Here is a 9,075-nt window from a genome sequence, read left to right as displayed (position 1 = left end):
AGTCAAAGACCTTAGCAACATCTGGTAGAAGGTTCACACATAGGGACAAAGGATAGGGGCCAATCACAGGTTAACTAGTCAAAGACCTTAGCAACATCTGGTAGAAGGTTCACACATAGGGACAGAGGATAGGGGCCAATCACAGGTTAACTAGTCAAAGACCTTAGCAACATTTGGTAGAAGGTCCACACATTGGGACAAAGGATAGGGGCCAATCACAGGTTAACTAGTCAAAGACCTTAGCAACATTTGGTAGAAGTCCACACATAGGGACATAGGATGGGGGTCAATCACAGGTTAACTAGTCAAAGACCTTAGCAACATTTGGTGGAAGGTCCACACATAGGGACATAGGATAGGGGTTGATCACAGGTTAACTAGTCAAAGACCTTAGCAACATTTGGTAGAAGTCCACACATAGTGGACATAGGATAGGGGTCCTTCACAGGTTAACTAGTCAAAGACCTTTGCAACATCTGGTAGAAGGTCTTCACATAGGGACATAGGATAGGGGTCCATCACAGGTTAACTAGTCAAAGACCTTAGCAACATTTGGTAGAAGTCCACACATAGGGACATAGGATAGGGGTCCTTCACAGGTTAACTAGTCAAATACCTTAGCAAATTTTGGTAGAAGTACACACATAGGGACAGAGGATAGGGGTCCATCACAGGTTAACTAGTCAAAGACCTTAGCAACATTTGGTAGAAGTCCACACATAGGGACATAGGATAGGGGTCCATAACAGGTTAACTAGTCAAAGACCTTAGCAACATTTGGTAGAAGTCCACACATAGGGACAGAGGATAGGGGTTGATCACAGGTTAACTAGTCAAAGACCTTAGCAACATTTGGTAGAAGTCCACACATAGGGACATAGGATAGGGGTCCATAACAGGTTAACTAGTCAAAGACCTTAGCAACATTTGGTAGAAGTCCACACATAGGGACAGAGGATAGGGGTCCTTCACAGGTTAACTAGTCAAATACCTTAGCAAATTTTGGTAGAAGTCCACACATAGGGACAGAGGATAGGGGTCGATCACAGGTTAACTAGTGAAGTAAATAAAGTGAGTGGTATGCAGGCTGTCCGGCACCAAGATTTGACCCACAAAGAGAGGGGGTCTACCATCCATCCATCCTTTTTTCTACCGCTTATTCCCATTGGGGTCGCCGGTGCCTATTTCAGCTACAATCGGGCGGAAGGCGGGGTAGGAGAGGGAGTCTACAAGAAATGGTATTTAAACGCAGTGTTCCGACAGGACAGCAGAATGAAGAGATTCGACACACTTCTTCCCCTAGAGCTGCAGTTCTAGTCCGCGGCTCGCTGAAACAAAAAAAGCTATTTGTTCGTCTCCTTGGCTCATCTCATCCCCCATCACACCACCACCAAATATACAACAGTATTTCAAGAAGTACTTATTTACCGCAAATCAACGTGACCTAAAAAGTGGTTTTACACACAGGATGGACACAGCATGCTTAGGTTTTGGTGGAGGTGTGCAGTTCTCGTATTTGTTTATCATCACTGATGTCAAACTTGTCTGTTATGATTAGACCAACTATTTTTGGGGTCTTGTGTTTATGAACCAAACCTTTGGCACCTTTTTTACTTTGTGGTAGTCTAAAAACTAAATTACTTATTGTGCAGTAGCCACTTTTATTGTGTTAAAAAAAAATACACCATCTGATTTACAACATCTGGTAAATTTTAAAATAAATAAGATACAATTGATTAAAATTAAGGCATTTGATTAATAATAAAAAATTCAGATTTTCCCGCAATTCTCATTGAAATGAATGGGGCATTCTTCAAAGTTCCACAATTCCCACATTTTTCATTTGATTCAAACTGTTCCAACTTCAAAATATTCAGCCTGTTCAGTAATTGTGTGTTCTACTTCAACAATTCTAATAAAAAATTCAATTCCCACATCTTTCAGCTCATTCCAACATCAACACATTCAACTCTTCCTGGACATTACCAGTTTTCCCGAAATTCCAGGATTTTCTCAATTAAAAACTGTTACTACTTCAACTTGTCTTGCCCAATTTAAACAATTCCAAAACCAACCAATTCAGCTCATTCAGGACATTCATGCTCCTAATCATTTTATTTTTAAATCCCACTTTTCCCAAAGTTCCAGGAAGTTCTAACTGAAATGAATGGGACATTTTTCCAAGTTGCACAAGTCCCACATTTTTCAACCTATTCAAACCATTCCAACATTCCACTCATCCTGGACGTTCAAACTAACACTTTCCCAGGTTCCAAAACCAAATTCCGGTTTTCCTGGAAATTCTAACTATTCAACATTCAAACCCATCCATCCATTTCCTACCGCTTATTCCCTTTGGGGTCGCGGGGGTCGCTGGTGCCTATCTCAGCTACAATCGGGTGGTATGCGCGGTACACCCTGGACAAGTAGCCACGTCATCACAGGGCCAACACAGATAGACAACATTCACACTCACATTCACACACTAGGGACCATTTAGTGTTGCCAATCAACCTATCCCCAGTTGCATGCCTTTGGAGGTGGGAGGGGCCTATCCCCAGGTGTAGGTCTTTGGAAGTGGGAGGGGCCTATCCTCAGGTGCATGTCTTTGGAGGTGGGAGGAAGCCGGAGTACCCAGAGGGAACCCACGCATTCTTGGGGAGAACATGCAAACTCCACACAGAAAGATCCCGAGCCCGGGATTGAACCCTGATTACTCAGGACCTTCGTATTGTGAGGCAGACGCACTAACCCCTCTCCCACCGTGAAGCCCATGCCATTTCAGTGTTTGAACGATTTCAACATTCAAACCATTTCTACATTCATCCTACGTTCCATTATCATTTCAGTTCAGCGTCAGCTCTTCAACATTCAAACTATTCTTACATTCTGTCAGAATTTCACTTCAACTTCAGCATTGGAGCGTTCACACGCAATTCCTTCAGGAATTGTCTATTCTAGTTCACAATTACGTTTTTGTTTGCCTAAAACCATTGTCCTGTCTTTTATTCCGATCACAGCTTTGATCAGTATGTTTGTATATCACAATTTTCTATGGGGACGAGTAACTGCTGATGAGGTTGCTAGTTTTCTGAAGACCTTGCTATGTTTTACCAAGGGATGAAGGCGATGACTTAGCAAGCCTGTTAAAAGATGAGCCCAAAGCCAAGCAGAGAACACCTCCCATCTGTCACCAGGAGGATTAACCCCGTGCTCCTAACCCACAGGTCTATCGGATGTTTCTCACAAGATGACATTTTGTCCAGGTTACTCTTACTCTTCTGTTCCGGTCCGTCTCCTGCACTTCCTCCTCAGTCACTCCTTGTCTGATCATGATCTTGACGATGATGGCGTTGTTGTTGCAGCAGGCCTTAAAGAAGGTGATGGGCTCCGGACTCTCTGGGCTGGGAGGGCGGAGACCGTCCGACCCCTCGGAACTGTCGATGGGGTAGAAGGAATCGTCGGAGGCGATGCTCCTCGTGTCCGAGTCCTCCGACAGGGCCTCAAAGTCTAATTCCTCAAACTCCTGGTAGATATCGTCCTCATCCTCCCAGTAATTCCGGGTGTAATCAGTTTCCACCTCCTCGTTTTCCCCCGATTCCTCGCTGTGGTCGCCATCCTTGTCCACTTCAGTGACGGACATGACAGGAGTCGGTCTGACCTCTTTGTTTGGGCCCGGCTGAACGCCGAATGGTCCCATTCGTCCGGCGACGCCATTCTCCTGAAGTTTTCCACTTTCTTCCTCCGTTATTAACACCATTTAGTCCCTTCCTCCCCCCACCCACGTCTTTGAATCGTGGTGGGATACCAGGACATCTCTAGGAGGACTTAGAGTCGAGTCCAAAAGGTTCTCCTCACATCCATGTTTGGATCACAAGATGAGTTCACCAAGAGTCCAAACAACAGTTATTAAACATCCCATTGCTGCTTGACGGATTCCAGTAGTTCCCACAGAGTCCATAATGGCAGAAACATCTTTTTTGTCTACTTTAGAAAAAGACAAGCTATAGTTCCACCCGGCATCAAGTCACCACCAAGGAGTTGTTGGGGTGTAAAAAAAGCTGTCACCGTTGTCTGGAAAAAGGAGCACATAGCAACATTGGCAGACTATTCAAAACAAATCTCGTACTTCTCCATGGAGGAACAGCGGACTTCTTTCTAAGACACTTCCTTCCCAACTGACGCACACTAATCCATTTATTTACTCTGTGGCTCCCAGCCCTGCACCCCCGGTCTCTACAAGTCTTCATTTTCTTCAAGTCAGATGGTCCCACACTCAGGGGGACAAAATGAGGATTGGACAGGAAGTTACTTGCCAAACCATATTTAATTCATGTTTCATTTACTCATTAAAAGGCATTTGTATTTTGTTTTTAAAACCGAAAAAAATTTCAACACGGTCAGACCTTAATTTCCTTTTATGTTCTGACAAAGATCAATTCATACATAATCAATAAAACATGATTAAGGTTACACAGGATTCTGAGTTAATGTGTGAAAGGACACATACCTACCTTTATTTGGATTGGACGGTCACGTGACTTCATTTGCATACAGGATGCCGTAGCCAAATCTTCGCCATGAAAGTAGGTCAACAATGACTCACCTTCAGACTTAGACTTAGAGACTTAGACTTCCTTTTTATTGTCATTCAAATTTGAACTTTACAGCACAGAGAAGAATGAAATTTCGTTACATAAGCTCATGGTAGTGCAGGATAAAAAAAGCAATAAGGTGCATATATAATTAAATAAATATATATAAATATATATATATAATAAATAAATATTCAGCTCTGATATGTATTTGTTTGCAATGATATATACTTTGACAAGGTAGTACACTCACTCATAAACAGCTTAGCATCTTTAACCAGTTGTGTAAACAAGACTATTTACCTTTTCAGATGACAATGTTGATCCCTGTTTTGGTACAATGCCACCCCAATTACTTACAAATGTCCAATGTTCTACAGTAAGCAAAATAAATTGAGATTCAGCCGGTGGTGCAACTTGATGCTGTTGTTTGTGTCGTACTGTTCGTGTGCAATTATATTTTATATATATATATATATATATATATATATATATATATATATATATACATATATATATATATATATATATATATATATATACACACAACATTTTATATATATATATATACAGTAGTGGTCAAAAGTGTACATAGACTTGTAAAGAACATGATGTCATGGCTGTCATGAGTTTCCAATCATTTCTACAACTCTTATTTTTTTGTTGCTAACAAAAAAACATTCATGAAGTTTGCTTCTTTTATGAATTTATTATGTCTCTACTGAAACTGTGAGCAAAGTCAAAAGTATACATACAGCAATGTCCATATTTGCTTACATGTCCCTTGGCAACAAGTTTCACTGCAATAAGGCGCTTCTGGCAAGCTTGAATTTTTGACAAAATTGCTCCAGTTCAGCTAAATGTGTTGGTTTTCTGACATGGACTTGTTTCTTCAGCATTGTCCACACCTTTAAGACAGGACTTTGGGAAGGCCATCGTAAAACCTTCATTCTAGCCTGATTTAGACATTCCTTTACCACTTTTGAGGTCATTGTCCTGTTGGAACACCCAACTGTGCCCAAGACCCAACCTCCCCCCTGATGATTTTAGCTTGTCCTGAACAATTTGGAGCTAACTCCTTTGTATACTCTAGCCTTTAAATAGACTCCCTTTTTAGACCAGTTGATCTGCCGTTTCTTTTCTTTTTCTCCTATGTCCCACTCTCCCTTGTGGAGGGGGTCCGGTCCGATCCGGTGGCCATGTACTGCTTGCCTGTGTATCGGCTGGGGACATCTCTGCGCTGCTGATCCGCCTCCGCTTGGGATGGTTTCCTGCTGGCTCCGCTGTGAACGGGACTCTCGCTGCTGTGTTGGATCCGCTTTGGACTGGACTCTCGCGACTGTGTTGGATCCACTATGGATTGAACTTTCACAGTATCATGTTAGACCCGCTCGACATCCATTGCTTTCCTCCTCTCCAAGGTTCTCATAGTCATCATTGTCACCGACGTCCCACTGGGTGTGAGTTTTCCTTGCCCTTATGTGGGCCTACCGAGGATTTCATAGTGGTTTGTGTTGTGGTTTGTGCAGCCCTTTGAGACACTAGTGATTTAGGGCTATATAAGTAAACATTGATTGATTGATAATCCTCCTTTTTCATTGTCCAATTTAAAGCAGCAGTTCCATTGGCAGCAAAACAAGCCCAGAGCATAATACAACCACCACCATGCTTGACGGCAGGTGTGGTGTTCCTGGGACTTTTCTCCTCCAAACATATTGCTGGGTATTGTGGCCAAACAGCTCCATTTTTGTTTCATCTGACCACAGAACTTTCCTCCAGAAGGTCTTATGTTCGTCCATGAAGAAAATGATTTGATTATTGTGATTTTGATCGATAAAGCTGGATAATATCTAACTTTCTTTAAAAAGGTTGGAGGTAATAATGTGGTAATCCTCCACTTTGCCTCACAGACCGTTAAAACCGTATGAATTAGCGGAGACATAATTGGATTTGTCCAAAATAGCCACAAGTCCTGTCCTCTGCAGGTAGGCTCCCTTACAGACCAGACACCGGTTCTTGGGAACAAATTGTTTAGTTACAAATCTGATGTCATCGTTACAAATGTTTAAAAGCTAAGTGTGTCCAACTAGATTTTTGGTCCTGCTTTCTACAGGTGGTCCCTAAAGTCTGGACCAAAGTTGAAGGTTTTATTTGTTAATATTCCAGTTTTATAAATGTCATTCATTGAAAGACTTAAGTTCCACTAATTAGAGTTGTTGGGTTTTGGTTTCACTTTACATTGAGATATTGATCGCCCTTTCCAGAATCTGCACTCTACAAACCTCATTTTTACTATTTATTTTGTTTTCAATCAACTTTTTTATCTATCACAATGCATTCAATTTGTCTATGTGAGTTCTTCATCTAGGTCACAGGTGTCAAACTCAAGGCCCGGGGGCCAGATTTGGCCCGCCATTTCATTTTATGTGGCCCTGCAAATAATATGTATCAATAATGTACTGTAACTATTCTTACTAAGTGTATTCTTTCTGTCTATTTTGGGGGGAAAAATACATGTACTCGCAAATTATGTTAACTTAAATATTGACTAATTATGCAAAAATATATGATCCAACATTCAAACCATTTTTAAATAGAAATAAATACTAATAATAACAATTTCAAAGCAATTTAACTGCCAAAGTGTGCAATGTAAAAGAAGCATTAGATTTCATGCTAAAATTGTGAAATCTACTGTGGTTTTTACAGCATTTTTTATCTAATTGAAAAAAAAACAGTATTTTTTTTACTCTAATAAACTGTGGTGCTCTTTTGGCATTTACAGTAACACACCCCAAAAATCTATAGTTGTTTATTTGTGGGGAAAAAAATTAACAAATAAATAAATACTGTAAAATTACTTTTTTTTAATTTACAGTAAAAAAAAACAAATGTACATTTTACAGTAACAATACTATAAAAACAGCAGTACTGTTTTTCCATTTACAGTAATATACACCAGATTTTGAGGTGAAATGATTGCGACGTACCATATTTTTTTTTACATTTTAGTTTTAAAAAATCTAGTAATAAAATGCATAAAAAATGGTGTAACAATAATATTGACTGTTGGAAACGGGGCCAAATATAACTGCCATGTGGCCCTCAGTGAAAACCACTTTGACACCGCTTTAAAGCCAGAAAAAAAAGACAGCCGTGTTTCTCAATTTCATTTCAAAATAAAATTAAAATGAACTGGATTTGTTCTGTTTTTTTTTAAATGTTCATGAATAAAAAAAGACATTTAAAAATTGACCTTTGATTACAGTATAAACCAGGGGTCTCAGACATGCGGCCCGCGAGACGTTATTTTGCGGCCCTCACCTAAATATAATAGTTAGTGCGGCCCGCAAGTTTTATATGAATGGCGCTTGACAGTGTTGTGTTATTTGGCTCCAAAATGGCTCTTTGAACATTCTGGGTTGCCTACCCGTGCATTAGTGGAAAAGCGGCAAGTGAGTGAAAGCGACAGGGACGTTGCCATGGAGATGAGGGTTTTCTTACGTGCCCGGCTGCAGTCACACCGCGACACCTGTCCGTCAGTAATAACAGTCCCCGATAACCTGGACAATTCAAATTGTTTTTTTTTGTTTAATTTGCATTGCCTCACACGATGAACACAACATATTTCATATGACGCCAGATATCACTTTTTTGCGCTCGCTATCCCTGTACTTTCCCGGCTATTATCCGCCGACCGCCCTGTTGCTGTAGGGAGGAAAAGCGGAATGACACACATTGCGGGAATAACATTATTCTCCATGCATCGGCTCATTACAAATATATTTTATGCTGAGGAGTATGCAAACATTTTGGGGGAAATCTTTTCTTGCGATCCAGCCTCACCCACTCTGCATCCAGGTAAAGTGAGTTTGAGACCCCTGGTATAAACTGTCAAAATCAATGTCGTTATGAATTATTGATCTATAGAAGGCTCCAAACATTTTGAAGTATTTTTTTGCCATAAAAAAAAAGATTTTCCATGACAAAATGGTATTAAGCAAACAAAAACATTCAAAAAACAATAAAGAAGTTTACAATCGACAGGTAGATGATGTAATTGATCCAGATACAATGGTTTTGACCTAAATAAAAATTGAATTAATGTATCACTCATTTTTAACACTTCTGTATCCTTGAAAATTTTATTATAAATAAATAATAAATAAATGGGTTGTACTTGTATAGCGCTTTTCTACCTTCAAGGTACTCAAAGCGCTTTGACACTACTTCCACATTCACCCATTCACACACACATTCACACACTGATGGAGGGAGCTGCCATGCAAGGCGCCAACCAGCACCCATCAGGAGCAAGGGTGAAGTGTCTTGCTCAGGACACAACGGACGTGACGAGGTTGGTTCTAGGTGGGATTTGAACCCGTGCCCCTCGGGTTGCGCACGGCCACTCTCCCCACTGCGCCACGCCACTGGCTTATGATTTTTTTTAACTGATGTTGATCTAGAGAGATAAGGGTTT

The sequence above is a fragment of the Nerophis ophidion genome, linkage group LG28 (assembly GCF_033978795.1).
Source record: "Nerophis ophidion isolate RoL-2023_Sa linkage group LG28, RoL_Noph_v1.0, whole genome shotgun sequence".
NCBI lineage: Eukaryota > Metazoa > Chordata > Actinopteri > Syngnathiformes > Syngnathidae > Nerophis > Nerophis ophidion.
This window is presented reverse-complemented; position numbering follows the sequence as displayed.